At 36.4% G+C, this 24,049-nt stretch overlaps 1 pseudogene; it reads left to right on the forward strand.

Annotated features, from left to right (window-relative positions):
- LOC118847165 overlaps positions 1–15,658 on the forward strand; it is a 190,684-nt pseudogene extending 175,026 nt beyond the window's left edge.
- The last annotated feature ends 8,391 nt before the right edge of the window (positions 15,659–24,049 follow it).

The raw sequence follows: 24,049 nt of genomic DNA on the forward strand, positions 1-24,049 counted from the left end.
TCTCCTATTTATCCTTCTCTGTTTTTAAACCTATTCCTTCCTCAGAAGTCTATTTTGGATTTAACCACCCACACTCTTATCACCTACCATTTCTCTCTGAATTCCCTGTTAGGTAAGATGACATTCTTTACCAAAGTATATGTGTTTGTGTGTGTGTTTGTGTGTGTGTGTGTGTGTGTGTGTGTGTGTGTGTGTGTGTGTATTCTGCCCTCTTTGAATGAACTCAGATGAGAGAGAAGTATAAGCCTTAACTTCTATTTCCCCACTTTCCTATCCATTATGAAAACTCTTCTTGCAAAACAATAGAAAAAAATGGGCATGAATCCAGGAGACCTAGGTTAGGAATCTGGGACTTTTGTTTATCAGCCTTGTAATTTAAAATACATCATTTATATATTTTTATTTGTATTATGTATTGTATTATTGTATTATGTTATCTCAAGGCTCAATTTCCTCATCTTTTGAAGTTGGTCAAATAATTCTTGTCCTCATTATGTCATAGGTGGGACAGAAAGTATTTGACCTATTTTAAAGACTTCTTTCAAAGTTATTGTGAGGAGGAGATACAAATCAAAATATTTATGCAAAGTTTTATTCTGGATATAAAATACATTTTGTTTGTACTTGTCTAAATTTTCCCATGTATCTATCTCAGGGATCTATGCCTTAAAACAAATGTTTCATTTTTTAAAAAAGAGGAGGAAAAGAAAATAATTTAGCAAACCCAGTTAGTACATCGAGATACATTATGTACAATGTTACAAATCCATGGATCCTCTTTAATTCTTCAAAAAAGTGAAGGTGGGTGTCTTAAAATATTTCAATTTTTGAGGCCAAATTTTTTCTTTCTTATTTTCTGCATTTATTTTATGTTTTGTAACTTCAGTTTTATGGATAAATTTGGTTTTCATATCACTTAACTTTCTCTCTGAATCCCCGTCTCCTCTTCATTCTAGAGAATCATCCCATATACCATTTTGTTAAGAAAAGAAAGAGGGAAATATTTGTAAAATTAATTAATACATCAAAAAATTCAAATTATAAGCAATATTCCTCACATGGTACTCTAAACTTTGCAAAATACTGGGGGACAGGTGTCCACTGATGGGCTCTTTTGGTCCATGCTTGTTTTTTTGTAATTTTAAGATGTTCATTTTCCTTTTTTTTTGTTTTACTATCTTTCCATTTATAATGCTGCAGTGATTGTGAATACATTTTTAAAGAGCTGCTTACTTCACTTTTGATCAGTTCATGTACGTTTTGTGAAGAACTTTTTAAAATGATTTACAATATCAGCTGATATGTATTATTCTATGGACCTGACAAGATACACTGTAGATTTTCAGAAGAGATCAAGTCAATGAAAACTGGCAGTGTCAAGAGTAGATTTCATTGATTTGTACTCTATCTTGTATGATATGTAGAATTTGAATGGGAGGAGGGTCAAAGGGAAAAGCCAAAGCATGGAACAAGGAATGTGTTTGGAATCATCATTGGAAACTGAGAAAATTAGTCTTCCTAGAGCAAAAGACATTTATTAGTGTGATGGGAAAAAGGATTGAATAAGGAGTGTGAGACCAAATTATGAAAGACCATAAAAAAGAGGCAAAACCCTACAGATTTATTAGGATAGGACAATGTGAGCCATTGAAGGCTTTTAAATAATGTAATAAACCTACATATGAAAGATTTGTCAGACATCCTTATGTTGGAAACAAAACAACCTGTAGTCAAGAAAGACAACTAGACTGGTGTAACAAGCTTGAATTAATGAAATAGTGTAGTGGTATTGGGAAAGGGAAGGAAAAAAATGAATATGAGACATATTTTGAAGGAAGAAAATGTGGGGCTAAGGTATTGAATATATCTAGGAAATTATGTCAATTTTTAAAGCTTAGGAGATGGAGGGGATTATTGTAAGCCCCTTGAATTATATGTAATTGCATATAATTTCATGTATATACACACACGCACGTATGTGTATGTTTTATGTATGTATATGTGTATGTATATGTATACACACATCTGTGTATATATATATATATATATATGTATATTTGACTAATATTGCCCCTCTTCTTTCATTATATTTTTAATGGCATGTATGATAGTTCTCTTATATGGAGGAGACGAGAGATACAGTTGGAAAATTAAATGATATAAAACCAAAATATTTCAATAAAATTTTATTTTAAAATGAATGTTTTAAAATTACAAAAAACCAAAAAGTTGGTCCAAAAGTCAAAATATATAAATATACCTCTTCCCCTTTTGAAAAAGTAAAGGGTTTCCTGAATATGGAAATTTGTGTAACAGCATATTTTTTTATATATTGATTGCTCTAACACTATTGACTAAATGCTATTCCTCGTATGGGAAGGAAACAATGACACATTACAATTTTCCTCTACGTGAACACATTAATGTTTATATTCTTTCCAATGAAGCAGATTGTAACCCATCCTTATTTTCACCCTTCTGTATGAATGTCATTTATGCCTCTCTCAAATTTTCTAAGCAGGGCCTACTCAATCTGCTATCTGTGATGGTACCCCATCATAAATGGTATTTTTGCATAAAAATAAGAGGAACCCAGAAATTTTTAGTAGTGAGGAGGTGATATAGTACAGTTCCAAACAAATTTGTTCTTTTGCCACATGAATATGGTCTGTAGATCTCATACTTACCTGTGATACATCAGACAATTTGCTTAATCTTACCTGGATATTAATTTCCTTATCTGTAAAAGGAGGAGATTAGACAAGATACCCTTTCAGATCCCTTCAGCTCTAGCCCTATGCTCCTATGAACGAATCTACCTGTCTTCTCTCCCATCTCTATGACATTTTAAATATTTGTGCAGAGAATTTTTCAGTATTTCTAAAACTTTGTGAAGAAAAGTTTTATATACATAGCAGGAGCAATTAAATATGTTTATATCATTTGCCAAAGTCTTCTTTAGTATCTGTTAATTTCATGAGTCATCTTGTGACTTTTATATATTCTCAAAAAGGCAAGGTTTATGGTCTATTATGAATGAAGTTGAGATTTTATGTTAGATATATTGATAAGACCTACACGTGGGGCAACTAGATACCACAGTGGATAGAGCACCAGGCCTGTAATAAGCTTCACCTTCACATTAAACCTCTGACACTGGCTGTATGACTCTACACAAGTCATTTAACCCCATTTGCCTCAGTTTCCTCACCTGTAAAGTGAACTAGAAAAAGAAATGGCAAACCACTCCAGTATCTCTCCAAGCAAATCGCAAAAGGGGTGACATGATTGAAACAAATGAACAATATTGATAAGACCAAGGAAGTCACCCCACTTTAGTTTTCCATAGCATTTTCAAAGACCCTTCAGAATTGAAAACAAAAATGACACCTTAGTGAATCCTTGCATAGAGAAAAATAATTTTTAAAAGTCTTTCTGATACTTTTTGAGACTGATGACACTACTCCTAGGAATGATTCTCTCAAGTTATTTTTGTAGTTGCTCTTCAATGAGAACATGAGCTTTATGAGTTTCACCAACCTATATTAATTGCAATTTATTGAGATTGTAAGGGTGGCAAACATGTTGACAACCAATACGGAAAACAAATGACACTGAAACATTTTGCTTTTTTTACCTCCCCACTGCTATTTTGCTCAAAAGAAGTTCCCCAGAAATCCATTTCTAAAAGTACTCAGGTGACAGCTGATTTAGAGCCTTATTGGGAAGTCCTAAGCCAGCTATAATGATCAAAAACCTACCCCGAACCAACTTATTCCTAAAATCCCTTAAGTATTCTTATATTGATTTGGTGGTTCTAGAATTATTTCCAAGGTGAGAGAGTTAATAAAGCAGCTATACTTTGTCCTAATTAGACCACAAGTGGAGTATTAGAACCAATTTTGGATACCTAGAAATGGCGCCAAAAACATGCGAAAGGATCTTGGAAACCAAGCCAAATTATGGTCAATTGAAGGAACTGCGATATTTAGCTTATGCAAAAGCTAACTACGAGAAAACAAACAAAGCTGTTCCAGAAAAAAAAAAATATTGGTCCACATTTGTGAAAGACATTCAAAAAATTAAGTGTTTTGTATTATATCTTTGAGAAAATATGAAACTACTGATGCTTCTTAGTGAGGGAGAAACATAGATCAGTGATTTAGTAATAGAAATTTGGCCACAGTGGATTAGAGAGGGGGAGACAGTGGAATTGGGACTAATTAAGAGGTTACTGAAATTCAAGAAGTGACAAAGGTCTTAATTTGGTGTTTCAACAATCCAGCTAGCAGCTTCTGTGGGGGTGTAAGATCCACCCACAGCCAGCACCCGGAAAGCTGCCAACAGCACAGGTTCTTTTGATCAGCTTAACTAAGGAAAGCAAGGTGAATGGGGTTGACAAGCTTACTTTAATCCAGCATACAGACAGCATTCACTTAGTTCAGGGAAAAAACCAGCACCCTGAACTTCAGAACAAAATGCAAACAAATTACAAACATCAACAGACAGACCCAATACAGATTCATAGTTACCAACATCTAGGTTCAGCCCGGGAGCTCAGAACAAGGGCTGGCCCAGAGTCACATGAGCCACCACTGCTGCGCCAAAAAGCTCCAAAGAACAGACAGCCAACCCCTGGTTTTTAGATCTTTTTCAGCATCAGGGGTGAGTCACACATGCGACTCACCCACGTGACCTATTATTTATTTATTTAACATTTTTAATTTTCAGCATTTTCACAAGAGTTTGAATTACAAATTTTCTCCCCATTTCTACCCTCCCCGCCACTCCATGATGACATATATTCTGACTTCCCCCTTACCCAGTCATGCCTCCCTTCTGTCATCCTACTCCCCTATCCCCTTTTCCCTTACTTTCTTGTAGGGCAAGATTGAGGTTTATTCCCCATTGCCTGTATATCTTATTATCTAGTTGCATGCAAAAACTGTTTTTTGAACATCTTCTTTTAAAACTTTGAGTTCCAAATTCTCTCCCCTCTTCCCTCCCTTCCCACCCTGCCTAAGAAGGCAAACAATTCAACATAGGCCACATGCGTATCATTATGCAAAACTCTTCCACAACGCTCATGTTGTGAAAGACTAACTATATTTTACTCCTTCCTATTCTATCCCCCTTTATCCAATTTTCTCCCTTGACCCTGTCCCATTTCAAAAGTGTTTGCTTTTGATTACCTCCTCCCCCATCTGCCCTCTCTTCTATCATCTCCCCTTTTTTATCTCCTTCCTCCTTCTTTCCTGTGGGGTAAGATACCGAACTGAGTGTGTATGTTATGCCTTCCCTAGGTCAAATCCAATGAGAGCAAGATTCACTCTTTCTCCCTCACCTGTCCCCTCTTCCCTCCCAATAGAACTGCTTTTTCTTGCCACTTTTATGCAAAATAATTTTCCCCATTCTCTCTCTCTCCCTTTCTCCCTCTCTCAATATATTCCTCTCTCATCCTTCAATTTGATTTTATTTTTTTAGATATCATCCCTTCATATTCAACTCACCCTGTGCCCTCTCTCTCTCTCTCTCTCTCATATATATATATATATCTATATATATATATATATATATATATATATATATATCACATATATATGCATATATATATACATGTATCTGTCCTTCAGCTACCCTAATACTGAGGTCTCATGAATTATACACACCATTTTTCCATGTAGGAATTTAAACAAAACAGTTCACCTTTAGTAAGTCCCTTGAGATTTCTCTTTCTTGTTTACTTTTTCATGCTTCTCTTGATTCTTGTGTTTGAAAGTTAGATTTTCTATTCAGCTCTGGTATTTTCATTGAGAAAGCCTGAAAGTCCTTTATTTTGTTGAAAATCCATATTTTGCCTTGGAGCATGATACTCAGTTTTGCTGGGTAGGTGATTCTTGGTTTTAATCCTAGCTCCATTGACCTCCAGAATGTCATATTCCAAGCCCTTTGATCCCTTAATATAGAAGGTGCTAGATCTTGTATTATTCTGATTGTGTTTCCACAATACTCAAATTGTTTCTTTCTGTTTGCTTTCAGTATTTTCTCCTTGATCTGGGAGCTCTGGAATTTGGTGACAATATTTCTAGGAATTTTCTTTTTGGGATCTTTTTCAGGAGGTGATCGGTGGATTCTTTCAATTTCTATTTTACCCTTAGGCTCTAGAATATCCAGGCAGTTCTCCTCCATAATTTCTTGAAAGATGATATCTAGGGTCTTTTTTTGATCATGGCTTTCAGGTAGTCCAATAATTTTTAAATTCTCTCTCCTGGATCTGTTTTCCAGGTCAGTGGTTTTTCCAATGAGATATTTCACATGGTCTTCCATATTTTCATTCCTTTGGTTCTGTTTTATAATATCTTAATTTCTCACAAAGTCACTAGCTTCCACTTGTTCCAATCTAATTTTTAAGGTAGTATTTTCTTCAGTGGTCTTTATACCTCCTTTTCCATTTGTCTAATTCTGCCTTTCCAGGCATTCTTCTCCTCATTGGCGTTTTGGAGCTCTTTTTCCATTTGAGTCAGTGTATTTTTTATGGTGTCATTTTCTTTAGTATTTTTGGGTGTCTCCTTTAGCAAGTCATTGGCTTGTTTTTCATGGTTTTCTCACATCCTTCTTGTTTCTCTTCCCAATTTTTCCTCTACTTCTCTAACTTGCTTTTCCAAATCCTTTTTGAGCTCTTCCATGGCCTGAGACCAATTCATGTTTTTGCTGCCTGGCCATGTTCCCAGCCAAGTACTTGTACCTTGAGTTTTTCGTGGGGGTATGACTGCTTGTAGAGTAAAAAGTACTTTGTTCCAAGCTTATGGGGATGCACTGTTGTTTTCAGAGCTATTTCTCACAGCAAGCTCTGCCACACCAGCGCTCCTCCTCCCCCAAGAACTGCCAACCCAGACCTGACTCAGATCTTAAACAGGCTCTACACTCCTGCTCTGATCCACCTCTTAATTCCTCTCACCAGGTGGTCCTGGAGCCGGAAGCAACTGCAGCTGTAGTTCTTTATCTGGACCACCTCTGCTGCCCCTGAGGCAGTGGCCAAACTGCGAACTTCTTTCATTCTGTCCCCAGTAGCTTTTCCCACTAACCTTCTCTGTTGTCTTTGGTGTTTGTGAGTTGAGAAGCCTGGTAACTGCCAAAGCTCACTGATTCAGGGTGCTAAGGCCTGTTCTGCCTGGCTCCTGCTCTGGATGGTCCAGGTGCAGCCCAAGCTGGGCTCTTCTCCGCTTTGCTCCCAGCTCCGTGTGTGATAGACCTTACCCAGCAACCATCCAGGCTGTCCTGGGCTGGAGCCCTGCTTCCCTCTGCTAGTTCATGGGTTCTGCAGTTCTAGAATTTGTTCAGAGCCATTTTTTTTTGGTGTTTGGAGGGTCCTGGGGGAGAACCCTAGGCAAGTCCCTGCTTTCCAGCAGCCATCTTGCTTCCACCTGGGAAATGCCATACCTTATTTTTAAAATTACTATGCATAATGTGTGAATTGGAATAATGGAATAGTAGCAACAGTTCCAATAATAGCAATAGGGAAGCTAGGTGGCATAGTGGATAGAGACCTGTGCCAAAAGTAAGACAGACTCATCTTCCTAAGTTCAAGTCTTGCCTCAGACAATTACTAACTGTTTGACAAGTCACAACCTTTTATTCCTCAGTTTCTTATCTGTAAAATGAGTTGGAGAACAAAATGGCAAATGATTTTAGTACCTTTGTAAAGAAAACCCCAAATAGGATCATGAAGACTTGGACATGACTGAAACAACTCAACAAAAAAAAAAAACTACTAATAGTTCAGTAAGAATATCTGTTACTGCGAATCAACATTCTATATGTGTTTTTGTACTGAAACAAATACAGAAATAGTTGAATTGCTGATACAGCAAGCAATATAAATAGATAGAAACTGTTGAATAAACTTAGTTAACCCCTAGGTTTCTCAAGCAAAGACAATATTTCCAATAATCACTTTCAAATATTTCTGAAATTTTGAACTTTCATATTATATGAATAATGAGGAAGTATGTGACTAGATAAAATCTTGTTGTAGGGCAGCAACAACCCTTGTATCAATACATACTCATCTCAGTGACTTTTGTCAATACCTAACACAAAATTAACTGTGAGTTATAATAGGACATAGAAGGAATCAGATCAGTTAAAGAAACTTCACTGAGATTAAGAGTGAAGTTCAAAACTCTAAGATCTATAAAGACACAGCAAGCAGCCTGGAAATAACAGCTAACTCTGGACAGCTTAAGGATGTGAAGCATAATGCCCTAAAGAAAATGAAAGGAAACTAAGCAAAAGTAAGTGTCAGGAAGCCCACTTGTACTGAACTATCATATACCTAGAAACATTGATAGAAGGGGGGTTGTGCTTAATGCAAAGATTGTGAAATTCTAACTACATCCTGTTTCTTTTGTGCTGTTTATTAAAGGGGATACATGACTGCTCAGGATACTGCTGTTTGAGTTTGACTGATGATGACCTCAGGCTCACCTTTTTGAGGTTGGTTCTTTGAAAGATTTCTTTCTTATTCACCACAATGATGATACTGTCTTCACACAAAGGTGCCTTTTTTCCTTTCTGCTGTCTTCTGGTTTTTGTTATTCTCATTCATTTACTTTGGGCTAGTTATTGTATTTTCAAGGGAATCTTTTATATCCTTAAAAATCATTATAGTGACACTATAACTGGGGTGACATACTTAGTTCTGTTAAGAATTGTTATCCACATTTTTTTTTCCAAAAAATGGCTGATGTAAGATTTAATCAATGAAATCCTAATTTGTTTTCCAATAGCTGAAATTGCAAAATAGTCTTTTTTATGTGGCTTACAGTCACTAATTTTGGTTTTACCTATATGATGTTTAACCAGTATAACTTTGTGGTGTTTTCCCCCTTGCAGGTTCATATCCAACACTATCTCATGCATGAAACACTATAGATAAAGGTGTTTTCTACAAATGTGAAGCAATAACATGATTTGAGAAACATCAAAGATTTTTCCCCTCTGTTATTAGATTTATCTAACTCTTTGTGCTGTCTGAAAAAAGAATACAGAAGTTAATTTATTTTAAAAATACTAATAAAACTAGGGCTGAAGGAAGTTTGGAGTGGTAATAAGAGAAATTCAATTAATTAGGGTCAGAGGACTTGAATTCAAATATTGCTTCTGGCATTTACTTGACCTTGAGTATGTCACCTAAACTCCCTTGCCCTAAATTTTCTCATCTATTAAATGAATGGATTGGACTTGATGTTGTTTTTTGTCTCTTTCAGGTCAAAATCTAGGATGCTATGATCATAATATAATCCCAAGTTCTATATTAGTGTTCCACAGGAGTGAGGATTTCAAAATTATCATTATTAGAAAATATAGTAATAAGTTTAAAAGTTTTAACTTTTCAAATAATTCTGAATTCTTTGCCAATCCATAGTACCATACTCTAGTTAGATCCCATAAACTCTTCACTGTTTACAAAAGTTTACAAAAGAAAATTATAGAAATACTTATGTTTCAAGGAAGGCTCCTTCTGAATCCTATTCATCTTTTCTTTATTATTTGGTAATTTATTTCCTCCCATTACATGTAAAAAATAACAATTTCCATTATTCATTTTAAAAGTTGAGTCCCAAATCATCTGCTTCCCTACCCAATACCCTCATTGAGAAGGCAAACAATTTGATATAGGTTTTACATGTGTAGTCATGAAAAACATTTCCGTATTAGTCATGTTGTAAAAGAACACATAGACCAAAATAAAAACCCAAGAAAAATAAAGAAAGTAAAAAGAATATGCTTGGATGTGTATTCAGATTCCATCAGTATTCTCTCTGGGGATGGATAGCATTTTTCATCAAAGGTCCTTCAGAGTTATCTTGGATCACTGTATTGCTGAGAATAGCTAAGTCATTCATAGCTGATAACACCATAACATTGCCTTTACTGTGTACAGTGTTCTCCTGATTCTACTCGTTTCACTTTGTGTCACTTCATTTAAGGATTCCCGGGTTTTTCTGACTGCATCTAACTCATCATTTCTTGTAGCACAATAGAATTCCATCACAATCATATACCACAAATTGTTTAGCCATTGCCCAATTGATGAGCGGCCCCTCAATTTTGAATTATTTGCCATCAGAAATGAGCTGCTATACATATTTGGGCATAGTTCCAAATCCCCCTACATAATGGTTGAATCAGTTCACAACTCTACCAACAGTGCATTAATGTCTCAATTTTCCAACATCTCCTCTGATATTGTCATTTTCCTTTTCTGTCCTATTAACCAATCTAATAGGTTTGATGGAGTACCTCAGAATTTTTTTTATGTTGCATTTTTCAATCAATAGTGAATAAGAGGATTTTTTTCATATGCTGTCTAAAGCTTTGACTACTTCATCAGAAAACTGACTTCACATTTTTGATTATTGGACTATTAGAGAATAGCTCTTATTTTGACAAATTTGATTCATTTCATACACACACAGACACACATATACACATTGTGTGTGTATATCTATATCTATATCTCCTTTATCAGAGAAACCTGCAAATTTTTTTCACAGTTTTGATTGTCAACTCTATTTCTCTTTATCCTATTTCCCCGCTGTTTATTATTTTCTCTCTCTCCTTTCAGCCTGTCCCTCCTCAAATGTCTTTTGCTTCTGACTACTGCCTCCCCAATTTGCTCTCCCCTTCTCTTGTCCCCTTCCTCTCCTAATTTCCTGTAGGGTGAAATAGATTTTTATATCCAAGTGAGTTTGTATGTTATTCCCTCTTTGAGCCAATTCTGATTAGAATAACGTTCAAGCATCCCCCCACCTCCTTCATCTTCCTCTCCACTGTAAAAGCTTTTTCTTGCCTCTTTTATGTCAGATAATTTACCCCATAGTACTTTTTCCTTTCCCTTCCTCCTAGCGATTTCCTCTTTCTCACCCCTTAATTTTGTTAGATATTCCATCATAATCAACTCACAACTGTATGCTCTGTCTCTTTATACCCCTTCTACCTGCCCTAATAATGAGAAATTTCTTATGAGTTACAGGTATAATCTTCCCATTTAGCAATACAAACAGTTTTACCTTATGAAGTCCCTTATTATTTCTTTTTCCTGTTTACCTTTTTATGCTTCTCTTGAATCTTGTATTTGGAAATCAAATTTTCTATTCAGCTCTGGTCATTTCATCAGGAATGCTAGAAAGTGCTCTATTTAATTAAATTTCCATTTTTCCCCTGAAGGATTATACTCATCTTTGCTGGGTGGATGTTATTGATTGTATTGCTAGCACCTTTGCCTTCTAGAATATCTTATCATAAGTCTTCTGATTCTTTAACACAGAAGCTGCTAAATCTTGTGTTATCCTGTCTGTGATTACATGATATTTGCATTATTTCCTTCTGGCTCCTTGTACTATTCTCTCCTTGACCTGGGAGATCCAGAATTTGGCTAATTTGGCTATAGTATTCCTTGGAGTTTTCATTTTGGGATCTCTTGCAAGAGGTTATCGGTGGATTCTTTCAATTTCTATTTTACCCTTTGTTTTTAGGATATCAGGGTAATTTTCCATGACAATTTCTTGAAAGATGATGTCTAGGCTCTTTTTTTGATCATGGCTTTCAGAAAGTCCAATTTTTTTTAAATTATCTCTCCTGGATCTATTTTCCTGATCAGTTGTTTTTCCTATGAAATATTTTGCATTGTCTTCTATTTTTCATTCTTTTGGTTTTGTATTATTTTTTCTTGATGTTTCATAGAGTCCTTAGCTTCCACTTGCTCTATTTTCATTTTTAATGAGTTATTTTCTTCAATGAAGTTTTGTATTTCCTTTTTCATTTGGCCAATTCTATTTTATAATGAGTTCTTTTCTTCAAGGAATTTTTGTGCCTCTTTTTCCATTTTGTCAATTTTTCTTTTTAAGGCATTCTTCCTTTCAGTGAATTTTCATATATATATTTTTTCCATCTGGTCAATTCTGCTTTTCATCTTTTCCTCATTGGAATTTTTTTTACCTCTTTTACCATATGGCCTAGTCTGTTTTTTAACTTATTTTCATCGGTATCTTTTTGTGTCTCCTTTACCAAACTGTTGACTCTTTTTTCCTGATTTTCTTGCATTATTCTCATATATCTTCTCAATTTTCCTCTACCTCTCTTGATTTTTAAAATCTTTTTGGATCTTTTCCATGGACTGAGACCAATTCATACTTTTCTTGTAGGCTTTGGATTTATGAGTTTTGACTTTGCTGTCATTTTTTGCCTGTGTGTTTTGATCTTCCTCGTTACCACAGTAACTTTCTATACTTTGATTTTTTTTTGTTTGTTCATTTTTCCAGCCTATTTCTTGACTTTTAAATCCTTGCTAAAGTGAAGGCTGCATACAGGGTGAAGGATACTTTGTTCTAAGCTTCAGGGGTTTTGTGCAGCTGTTTTCAGAGATACTTCTAGAAACTGGCATGTTTTCAGTTCATCCAAGATGGTATGATTCAATGAGATGTATGTTTTCTACTGTCCTGGCCTGTGTTCTGGTCTCCGAATGGCTACAAACACTCTTTCCTACCCTAGAGCAGGGATGAAGGTCCCTGCTCCATTGCAGTTGCAAGCTTAGGCCCATTAGTGCTCCTCCTTGTTCTGGGATTGCCATCCCAGACTGTGACTCAGATTGAATATGGGCAAAGCAACAGAGTCCTGCCCTCAGTGCCAACAAAGAGAAGGCTATAATATCCTTCTGTCCAGTTGTTTGACTCACTTACTGTCTGTTGGCTGAGAGCTCCAGAAGCAGCCACTACCAATGCTGATTCATTCACTCCCAAGTCCTCTTGTTGGGGCCTAGTCTTCACTGGCTATGCATGTGCTGAACTGTTCTTAACTATCACCCCAGTGCAACAGACATTTTTTTTTTTACTAAATATTGTCTTTGGCTTGAAAATTGTTTCACTCTTTGCTTTTGTGGGTCCTGCCACCCAGAGTTTGTTTTAAGGCATATTAAAGAATACTATTCTTCTTTAAGGCTTTTGTGATACAAACAACATTTGGCTTATTTGTTTTTCTTTAAAAATCAAATAATTCAGGGGGTGGGGAGTGCAGCAAGGGGAGATTAGGGAGTGGGGAGAAGGGAGTATGGGACAGGGACTGAGTGAGGAATGACAAAGACTGAGGCAGGGATTGGAGTGAGTGCAGGGGTCAGGGGTGAGGTGGGAGGGAGGGGGACTGGGACTAGGTGGAGAACAGTAGTGAGGCTGGGGTCAGGGATCTCCTAGGATCACTCTCTGTGCAGATCTTAAAGCAAAAGGGTGTCAGGCCACTTGTAAGGGACTGCTGGTGAGCACGTCGCTCGGACTAGCTGTCTTGGGGCTCCCTCTCCCCCAGTGCTGGGTACCCTTGGGGGCCAGTCCACACTTGGTTTGTTTCCTACTCTATATGGGAGCAGGTTGGGCTGATCAGGTAACAGAGAGGAAGGAGGGTGTCGGAAGAAACAGGTAGGGTCAGGGGTCTGGGTTCTGAAGTGCAGGGCCTGCTCCTCGCTCTCTGGGGGTCCTTAGAGAAGCCCCAGCCCCAGCTTGGGCTTCAATTTCCTAGTCTGGGAGGACCCAAGAGCTCCCAACCACGCGAACCAGGACACTTCATCATAATCTCCATTTAAAGCTTTTTGAAATGGAGCTGTGAAGGAACTTTGTATGTACTTTATAGACAGGCAAATAAACAGAGATTCAGAGAAGAGCCCTAGGCCTAAGAAAAGTCACACAATGGAGCCCTTGTCCTCCTTCATTTCAAACCCCCGGCCAGAAGCCATTGAGATGCAGGGACCTGGGAGAAAGAGATTAAGTTTCAAACTGCTGAAATTGACAAATTGAAAAACTTTGGAGAAGTTTGGAGAAGAAAATTCAAAACTTAAGTATTGCCTGAACTTGGTCCAAAAGAGTCTTCAAGCAGAAAGGAATAGACCAACTAAAAGCATGATTAACATCAATAGTCATCTACAAGAACTCTTTGTTTATGCTATTAAGGCTACTTATCCAGATTTGGAAAATCCTCCCCTGGTGGTCACACCAAATCAGCAACCAAAATTTGTAGATTATCAGTGTAACAGTGCTATAGGTCTCACAAAGATGCTGCTCAAAACCAAGGAAGAGAAAATTAACTCAAGAGATAGTGCAGAAAATATTGCCAGCCACCTTCCATACAATGAATACATTGAAAAACTTGAAATTGCTGGTCCTGGTTTTATTAATGTTCATCTGAGAAAAGATTTTGTATCCAAACAACTGACTAATCTTTTGGAGAACAGGGTACAGTCACAGAACAGGGTACAGTCACCTGCTCTTGGAGAAAGAAAGAAGTTTGTAGTCAATTTTTCTTCTCTAAACACAGCTAAATAGATGCATGTAGGCCATCTTTGGTCAACAATCATAGGAGAGAGCATGTGCCAATTATGATGTACTCAGGTTAAATCATGTGGGAGACTAAGGGACATAGTTTTGTACGCTCATCAGTCACCTACAAGATAAAGTCCCAGATTATGTAATGGTTTCACATCTTATAGGTGATTTTCAGGCCTTTTATAAGGAATCTAATCAGCGGTTTGACACTGAAGAAGAATTAAAGAAGCATGCATACCAGTGTGTGGTTCGACTCCAGAGTAAAATGCCAGATACCACAAAAGCTTGGAATGTTATCTGTGATGTTTCTCACCAAGAGTTCAAAAAAATCTATGAGGCTTTAGATATTTCCCTAATAGAAAGAGGGGAATCATTCTACCAAGATAGGATGACTGATATTTTCAGAGAATTTGAGGAGAAAGAATTTGTACAGGTATCGGAGGAAGATTGTGTTTGTCCTAGAATGCTCAATTCCATTAATAATAATAAAATCAGATTTAAAATATGACTTAGCTGCTCTTAAGCAAAGATTAGTGGAAGAGAAGGCAGATATAGTAATCTATGTGGTAGACAATGGACAGGCTTTGCACTTCCAGGCAATATTTGCTGCAGCTCCGACCACTGGATGGTATGACCCTAAAGTGACCTGAGTAAGCCATGCTGATTTTGGTGTAGTGTTAGGAGAAGAGAAGAAAAAGTTTAAAACTCACTCAGGTGATACAGTGTGCCTCATAGATACATTAGAGGAAGGGCTGAAAAGGTCTATAGTTAAACTGAAGGAAAAAAGAAAGAGATAAGGTTTTAACTCCAGAGGAATTGAAGGCTTCTCAGATTTCAGTGAATTTTGGCTGGATTACATATGCTTTGACAAAATGCTAGACGACAAAGGAAATACAGCTGCTTACTTGCTATATGTCTTCACTAGGATAAGATCAATTGACCGATTGGATAACATTGATGAAGAGATGTTACGGAAAGCAGCTAAAGAAACCAAGATCATTTTGGACCATGAAAAGCAATGGAAACTAGGCCGGTACATTTTACATTTTCCTGGGATTTTGCAAAAGATTTTGGATGACTTGTTTCTCCGCACACTCTGTGATGATCTCTATGAATTAGCAACCACCTTCACAGAATTCTATGACACTTGTTACTGTGTGGAGAAAGATCAACAAACTGATAAACTATTGAAGGTGAATATGTGGAGGATGTTACTGTGTGAAGCAACTTCCACTGTCATGGCTAAAGGATTTAATATCCTGGGTATAAAACCTGCCCAGAAGATATGATTAAGCCTGTGTTTGAGACATTATGTATTTTTACAAAAATGGCCATTAGTACCCTTTGTCTTTTTTATAATCATGTGGAGAAGATTTTTAAAAAAGAAATTAGGGAAAAATGCAACTTTTTCTATTAAAAAAAGAGAACAATCATTTTAGAAGGCTAAACCTCAAGCATGAGCAAGTACAATGGTTAGTATATATCCAGGTTGCATTTTTTTCTAAAGCATTTGCTTCATACCAGCTATTGTGCTAAGTGTTGGGTATACAAGTATAAACCAAAAGAAAGCTAGCCCCATGCTCTCAGAGAGTTTGCATTCTAATGGGAAGGACAACAAAGAAAATATCATTATATTAAATAATCTCAATCGTCTCCCTCAATACTTGCTTTGCTAAATAGTATGCCTATACTGTGATTTTAATACTACTCACCAAAAAGAGGAGGCCTAAACTTTTCCTAAATACGTAATTCTTTGGTCATCCCATTTCTAGAACGAGTATTCTATGTTAAGATTCCTGTTAAAAATAACCAGGAAGGATTGTGAGCTCAGCATTTGCTGGTAGGTGAGGCTGTGCTTAGAAGGTGCCGCATAGCTGCCATAAAGAAACAAGTGGTCAGTGTTTTACATTAGATAGTACACATCGATAATGATTTCACACACATGGTTCATGGATGGTTGTATAGCTAACTACAATAAAGTATTTAAAAATTAATTTTTCTATGTTTTCACTCTTGGTTTGGCTTCTTGTTGCCAACCTTTCATTTTAGTGTTTTAGACAACTCCCAGGAAGGAAATACCCCATATTTGGCACCTAAACTTCAACTTGCAGTTTGAGAGAGTTTTATGGGTGACTGAGAAGCTAAGTGATACTACCAAGATCACACATGTAGTATAGGTCAGAAGCAGGAGTTCAACTCAGGTCTTCTTGACTTTGAGCTTAGCCCTCTATCAGTAGTCTTCTGATTCATTGTTAAGTCAATCTAACAAAAAAAATCTGAAATTTTCATATCTGATGACTTTTTCTTCATTTTCCGCCTTTCATTAGAATAACAGAAAACAAAGTAATCCCAAAGAATTAAGAACAAAATACCTTGGAAGAAAAGTGTCATGAAGTCAGTAAAATGAGCACAGGGCTGCTAAGCAATATCATTCTATCTGCCAGAGCTTTAACTCAAAATTATTTTCTTTTGGACAACCAAAACAAATGTTGACTGGAACAACTAACATGAAATATCTTCAGCAGAAAGGAAAGGGCCAGTACTGGGACAGTCATGGGACACTGTCTTGTAAAGGGAGACAGAGTTATCATAGAAAAATTACTAATGAGTATACATGGGGGAGCAGGGATTGGCAAGGCAAGGTGGAACAATAGAAGAATTCACAGCAACACATTATCTACTAGCTTCCTATTTTAATTAATTCCTTTCGCTTTATTAGTTCTATACTGCTGAAGGAATAGGTCTTGCAAATTTGATGCCATCCAAATTTATCATTCTAGACCAACTCACCAGTCTCTTCTAGTTGTATCTCTGCATCCTGGGATGCTAGTTCTTCTAAACTTTAATTACTTTGATGAAATCAGTTACTCTTCACATTTTGGCCACCTTTGCCTTTCTTTTCTTTTCTCTCCTTCCATTCCTTTGTTTGACATTTGTCTAACACTCTAAAGTTGCTCATCTAAAGTTTGTATATTTTTGTCAAAGGAGCACCCCCTGGGACCTGATAGGCCCCTGCCTCTTTTGAAACAGTTTCCTGGTCACCTAAAGGGATACAAAAGTCCTCATGTGGACTTGGTGCCTCTTCAACTTGGTGGGTGTCTGAGCACCATACAAGTTACTATACTTTGCCCAACTGCCAGTTGTGATTGCATATTGAGATAGAGAACAGCTTTTCTTGAAATTAAGTACCACTGTATGCTTCAGGCATATCCTTACTAGTTTTGGATAAAATAAGCTTCCTTTGTTAATTTCCATATCTTGCTATTATGAATTTCATCTCAACATGGAACATTGTAATGTCTGGCATTAGGTTCACCCTTAATACATGTCCACTCCAAAACAAGAACTTTAATAAAATGATGAGGATCATTAGCACAAATAAGAAATTAGTAAACTTTTTTAGGGAGTAAAAATTGAAAACTCAAAGTGGGTATAACAAGAAACAAATATAACCTTTAGAACATTTATTTGGTTGAGAAAATTTCTTAAATGCCCGTGGCACAACAGAAAGAACATTGATTATGGAGGCCAAGGACCAGGATTCAAATTCTGCCTCCAATTCGTCATTTCTTTATGACCTTAGTCAAGTCACTTAATTTTCTTAGACCTCAGTTTCTTCAACTGTAAAATTTAGTGAATGCCAAGTGTAAAAAACTCTCAAATATTTTTAAGGGCACCTGAACAGACTGGTCTCCAAGGCACTTTCAAACCAATGGGTTCTTCCCAAACAGGATGTTTTGCACTTGAATTGCTAAAGGACACTGCTAAACAAGCTGCTCTCTTGTGAACCCAAACAGCCCTAGGTGTCATGTTGACTGTCAGTTTTGCAAATGCTTCCGCTAGGGCTGTTAAAGATAAGGAAAGGTCAAATGAGGTAGAAATACTGACAATACAAAAGCAGCCCAAAATTTCATAATAGTCAAGCTAATATATTGTTCAGTTCATGCCTGTTTGTCCAAAATATCTTTTGAAAAGAGATGGTAATATGGGCCAGAATTATAAACATACACATTCTTTTACATGTGTGTACATGAGCAAACACACACACACACACACACACACACACACACACACACACACACACACCCCTTGACTCTGGAATTTCCTCCACCCTAATTCTTCTATATTAACTCTAAATAATTATTTATCCCATAAATAGATTCCATTAAAATAGCACAACATATTAATGCGGGATGATTGTTGATTGACCTAGTTCTGATGTGTTTCATTTAGCTGTTATTAGAGAGCATTTCCCTTTTGTTCAATTATAGTGACAAGAGTCCTGAAGCAGGACATTGAAGAGTTGAGAAGTAATTAGAATTAGTAAAATAGTCAGCTAAAAATTATACTGGGTGGTACCTAAACAGAATGGAAAGAAACCACGTGTAAGTTACATGAGGCCAGGATTCAGTAATTTTCTCTGATAATCTCACTCTTACATTCTGAGACAGCTTAACTCCTTTTAAAAATACTTTTTTTTCTGGTTCTAAGAGTTCATTAAATATTAAGCGGAATGTAAAAGTAAATTAGAGACAAGCCTAGAGAAAATTGTGGAACATGGGAAGTCTGTCTCAGATTCTTTCTGTTATATTCTTTCCTTGGCCAATTGCATATGTCACAAAAATATCATTACAAATCACTTGCTTGAAAATTTCCAATGGATTCCCAGTGACTTCAGGATAATTACTCAATAGGTCAAAAAGCATTTATTAAGCACATACTATAGGCCAGGAATTGTGAATAAAAATTACATAAATGAAACAGTCTTTGCCCTCAAGGAGCTTGTATTCTATTGGGGTAAATGGTGGGTACAGCTATAATTATGAAGAGGTATAAAGGCTGGATCTATAATTTTATTTGTATGGAAAAACACTGGAAGTGGAAATTACGTCTACCAATTCAAGTTAATGTCATCTCTGAAAATTAGAGTAAGAGAATTCCCTAGAACTTTGAGAGGTTATATGACTTTCCTAGTGTCTCACAGCTAATAGAAGTGAGGCTTGAACTCAGGTCATATACTAAATATATGCAATGGATATATGTGTAAATATGTGTTTAGTGTGTGTGTGCATATACACACAAATATACATATACTGTGTACACATACATACAGAGAGAGTAAAGAGTATTATTTTCTATAAATGCATATATACATATAAATACACACATACAAATATATATATACATATATACATATATATATATATTTATTTGTATGTGTATGTTAAACATTCATATTTTTCCTATAGTCTATAGGAATAAGTTAGGTTCCATCTCTTTTGTGAAGACTTGTACCTGGGCATAACTTTTCACCTAACCTTCCCTTTTCTCACAGAAGACATTTCTGCATTATCTAGTCTCTCATACCATTTTATCTGGAAGCTCCATTGTATTTATTGTATCTTTGCCTTATCATATTTGTGTATCTCTTTCCCTCGCCCATTTGTAGTATTTTTTTAAAGAGGGAGAATTGTCTTATAGTTCATCTCCATGGTAAGCTGCCATATTCCCAGGCCAAGTTTCTTTAGGCTTCTTTCTGAAATATCTCCAATTCCAATGTGGCTCTGTTATTACAAAGAAGATATGGATATGAAGTTCTGGCCAGAGTGCAGTCAATTCTTCCTCCTTGCCTCATGCTTTTCTCTATGCTTCTCTCAGACTAAGAGAACAAACAAGAAATTGTTAGGTAGAGAAGTATCCCAAGGCAGTTTGCAAACATTCAAGATCCTTAATCTTCTGAAATTCTACAAATTGATCCATCATTCATGAAGTATGTACTTAAAATTTAATCCTCAGTTACAAGAGTAAAGGTGTGAGACTTTGGACTTCAATAGATTAGCAAGTTGTTAGGGGTAAGTTATGATGTCATTGAGATATAAGGGCACCTTTCAGTCTGGCTGAATTTGAACTTAGTAGAAAGCGAGTCCCTTTCATATGTAAGTGGATCATTCTTTACCTTGTAAAAGTTAAATCTTTGGCCTTCCACTCTTTCCTGGTAGGCCGGAAGCTTCAGAGACAAGATCCCAAGAGGACTGAAGTAGGGAGGCTTCTGACAGTCTTACCTATGGGTCTCTGTTCTTTCTGATAGAAGAGGTATTACAGCAAAAGACTGTGGCTTTGGCTGAAGCTCATGGTGATGAGTATAACTTGCCATTGAGGAGGAAGCCAAGTGAGTGCAGCTGACTCCTCCATACAAGAGAGATGCTATGACTTGTGAGGAAAAAGCCCAGCTGACACACTCAAGAGAGAAATGGTGCCCTGTGTTGCACAAGCTCAACCTACCCTTTAACAACATACTGAGCACTGTTACTGTGCTCAGCAGGGAACTTTATGAGGACTCTACAAAGGAAGAAAGAAAAATAAAGTAAATCCTTGTGGTTTCAAAATGATTAATTGCCTTGGTCACATGGATTTCTTATATATGCTCTTCACACCCACTATATTTGAAGCATGTGATCAGTTTCCCTATGAACACAGTGTATATTTGTGGGAAAGTGTGTGAAGAGAGCTCTCTAAATGTCAGTTGATATTAGTAATAATAATACCTAGAACTTTGAAATTCTCATTTATCTGGGAGATTTGTAAGATACAGAAATGTGAAAGGATTGTCAATCTATACTTTGTCATTTTGAAAATGTCTCGGCTGATGATGACAATTTTGAACCTTCATTTGTTTTCTGGTATATTAGCATTGACTATTCTAACATAATTGCCATTTCAAACAAGTACATATATATTAGAATACTTTTGCATATTTGCAAAACACATATATCTTTTTACTGATGATAATTACACTATTAATACTAAAAATAAATTCTGTAACCTATCCCCCATTCTCTACTCCACTAACATCTTAGTCATATATTTCATTGTCCATTGGATATGATGCTAATCTGTAGAAGGTTAGACTATATGAATGTAAGCTATATGTAATAGGTGTTACCAAGTTTAAACTACTTTAAGTTTAGTCCGAGGAAGTACAACACCCATCATCCACTGACTGGCCAAAAGGCATTGATTGTAGCTATAGTAACTCATTCAGGAAGATTTGTAATGTTTACATTTATTTGGTGAAGTTGAAAGAGATTTGTAGTTAAAAGACATGTCCAAATCCTGGTCTCTGCCACTGAGTGCCTGTATCACCTTGGTCAAATTATTTTATGTAAGATTGGTTGTCATTTTAGGGAGTTAGGTAGTACGTTGGGTAAAATGATGGAATCAGGAAGACCTGAGTTCAAATACCTCTTCACATATTTTTGAGTTGGGTAACCCCAAAAAAGTCACTTACTCACTTAACCTTTGTTTCCTCATCAAGAAATGAAGGCAAAAATAGCACCTACTTCACAGGGTTGTTATGAGGGACAAATAAGTACATAAAATGCTTTGCAAACCTTAAAGGTCTGTATAAATGCTAGCTATTTTATATTTCTATTACACAGTTTCTTGAGGAGTTTGTACTAAATGACCTGTAAAGTACCGTTCAACTTCAAATCTATGATTAAGTCAAATAATTGAAAAGCATCTATTAAACATCTGTTATGTGTGAGACAATGTGCTAGGCAATGAGGATACTGGGAAAAATGTGAAACAGTCTCTGACCTCAAACAACTTTTTTTAGAGGAGGAGGAGAATGAGTGAAAAAAAAGAGTAAGAAGAGTAGGAACCTATCTCAACACACATAAACATAGAATTATGTGAATCAATCGAAGAAATAAGGGGGAGGTGATTTAAGAATCATCAGTGAACATTGCCATGGTAGTGATGAATTGCTTTTTGTAAATTTTTCTTGCTTATAGAAAGTCTTTAATAAAAAGAAATTACTGTTGTTCCTCTTAGTGATGATAAAACTCTTTGCTCTTGGGGATACTCAAATGTAGTCCTTTATTAAATGTCCAAGTTTTCCTGAAAAAATGTCATCTATGTCTAAGAATATTTGAAAAGCAAAATTGGTTACTCCCCACTGATCTACTTCGATATGCTATGACATGTGACAATTATTTAATTTGATTTCTCTGCTCTATGCTCACTGCCTTACTCTCTCTAATGAATCTCCCTCCAGCCAAGTTGAATAAAGAAATTGTTAAGTGGCAAATATTTTAGTGAGTTCAGGAGAGAAACATATAACTCTTGATATCTGGGGAGAACAGCTTGAATTTGCAAGCTAACTAGCTAGAAGGTACTTATTATTTTTTTCTTCATAGTCTTTTCACATTTGTCAGGGAAGGAATACCCTTTTTTTTAATGGACATGTCCACTTGCATCCATCTTTTCCTCACAGCTGTCTAAATGACTGAGCAGTGACTGTGCTTTCATTTCCTTTTCCCTGCTTGATTCACATATCAATTTCCAATTTTGCTCTGATCTGTTCTCAAAGGTCAGATATCCCTGATTTAGGTAGAGTAGTTTCTATTCCAAATCTTTTCAGCTATTTATCACCCTCAAAAGTCATTAAAAATTTGTCCCCCTTTTTTGGGGATCTTAATTACTAAAAATTTGACTTACTATGCCATGGTCCCTTATGGTGCCCATAGTTCTGCTTAGCTAGAATATGACTGTATATGTTGAACCATGGGCTACTCTGCTTCTATCTGCACCATGGGAAATTTAAACTGCAATTCACTAGGTTACTGTAGTATGAAGGCAGCAGTGTCGAAAAAAGCTGTGTGTGTGTGTGTGTGTGTGTGTGTGTAGTTAAACTGGAAAACCCGAGAGAAACCATTTTTAAGAGCTTGAGGGTACTTAGATGCTGCCAAAACCAACACACACACACACACACACACACACACACACACACACACACCTGATAGAGGAAGAAATGTAAAGAAAATGGTTAAGGCTAGACTCTAAATAATGTTCAGGAAATCATCCTTTGAAAGTGAGTTTACAGAACAACTTGTGGTCAATGCTTGGTTAGCAAGAATGTAATAGCTACTGGGATTTTTGATGGCTACCAATACAAGTCATAATGAAATGACTGTTTCTGATTCTGAAATTCAACCATGGAACAGGCGGATCATGTTAGGCTTTGGATTTACATTTTTAGCATTTAGAGAGTTGATCCCTGCCCCCACCCCTCTCTCTCATCTATCAAGTATCTGTCCATCTTCTACTCAAAGAATGAAAATTTTTTTTTTAATTTTTGGTTTCAAAAAGATATCAACAAAAGAGGGTGACTTGACCTCCTGTATCCCTGTCTTTTGCACAGACCTTACTAGAGAAGAATGTAACAATAATTTAATGATGAGCATTGTCCTATCTTCCTATTTTACTTGGAATGGATATAAAGTATAACACATATTTCAAGTTAATGTCCCATGCATTTCTATTCCTTCCCATTTTAACATGTGCAAAGATTCTTCCTAGAATCTTGACTGGCAAACAAGAGGATCTGATTTAATTTTTTTTTTTAAATTTAAATTTATTTATTTAACACATTTGGTTTTCAGCATTGATTTTCACAACAGTTTGAATTACAAATTTTCTCCCCATTTCTACCCTCCCCCCCTCCAAGATGGCTTATATTCTGGTTGCCCTGTTCCCCAGTCAGCCCTCCCCTCTATCACCCCCCTACCCTCTCATCCCCTTTTCCCTTCCTTTCTTGTAGGGCAAGATAAATTTCTACACCCCATTGCCTGTGTATCTTATTTTTTAGTTGCATGCAAAAACTTTTTTTTGTTTTT

Source organism: Trichosurus vulpecula, chromosome 4, assembly GCF_011100635.1.
Source record: "Trichosurus vulpecula isolate mTriVul1 chromosome 4, mTriVul1.pri, whole genome shotgun sequence".
NCBI lineage: Eukaryota > Metazoa > Chordata > Mammalia > Diprotodontia > Phalangeridae > Trichosurus > Trichosurus vulpecula.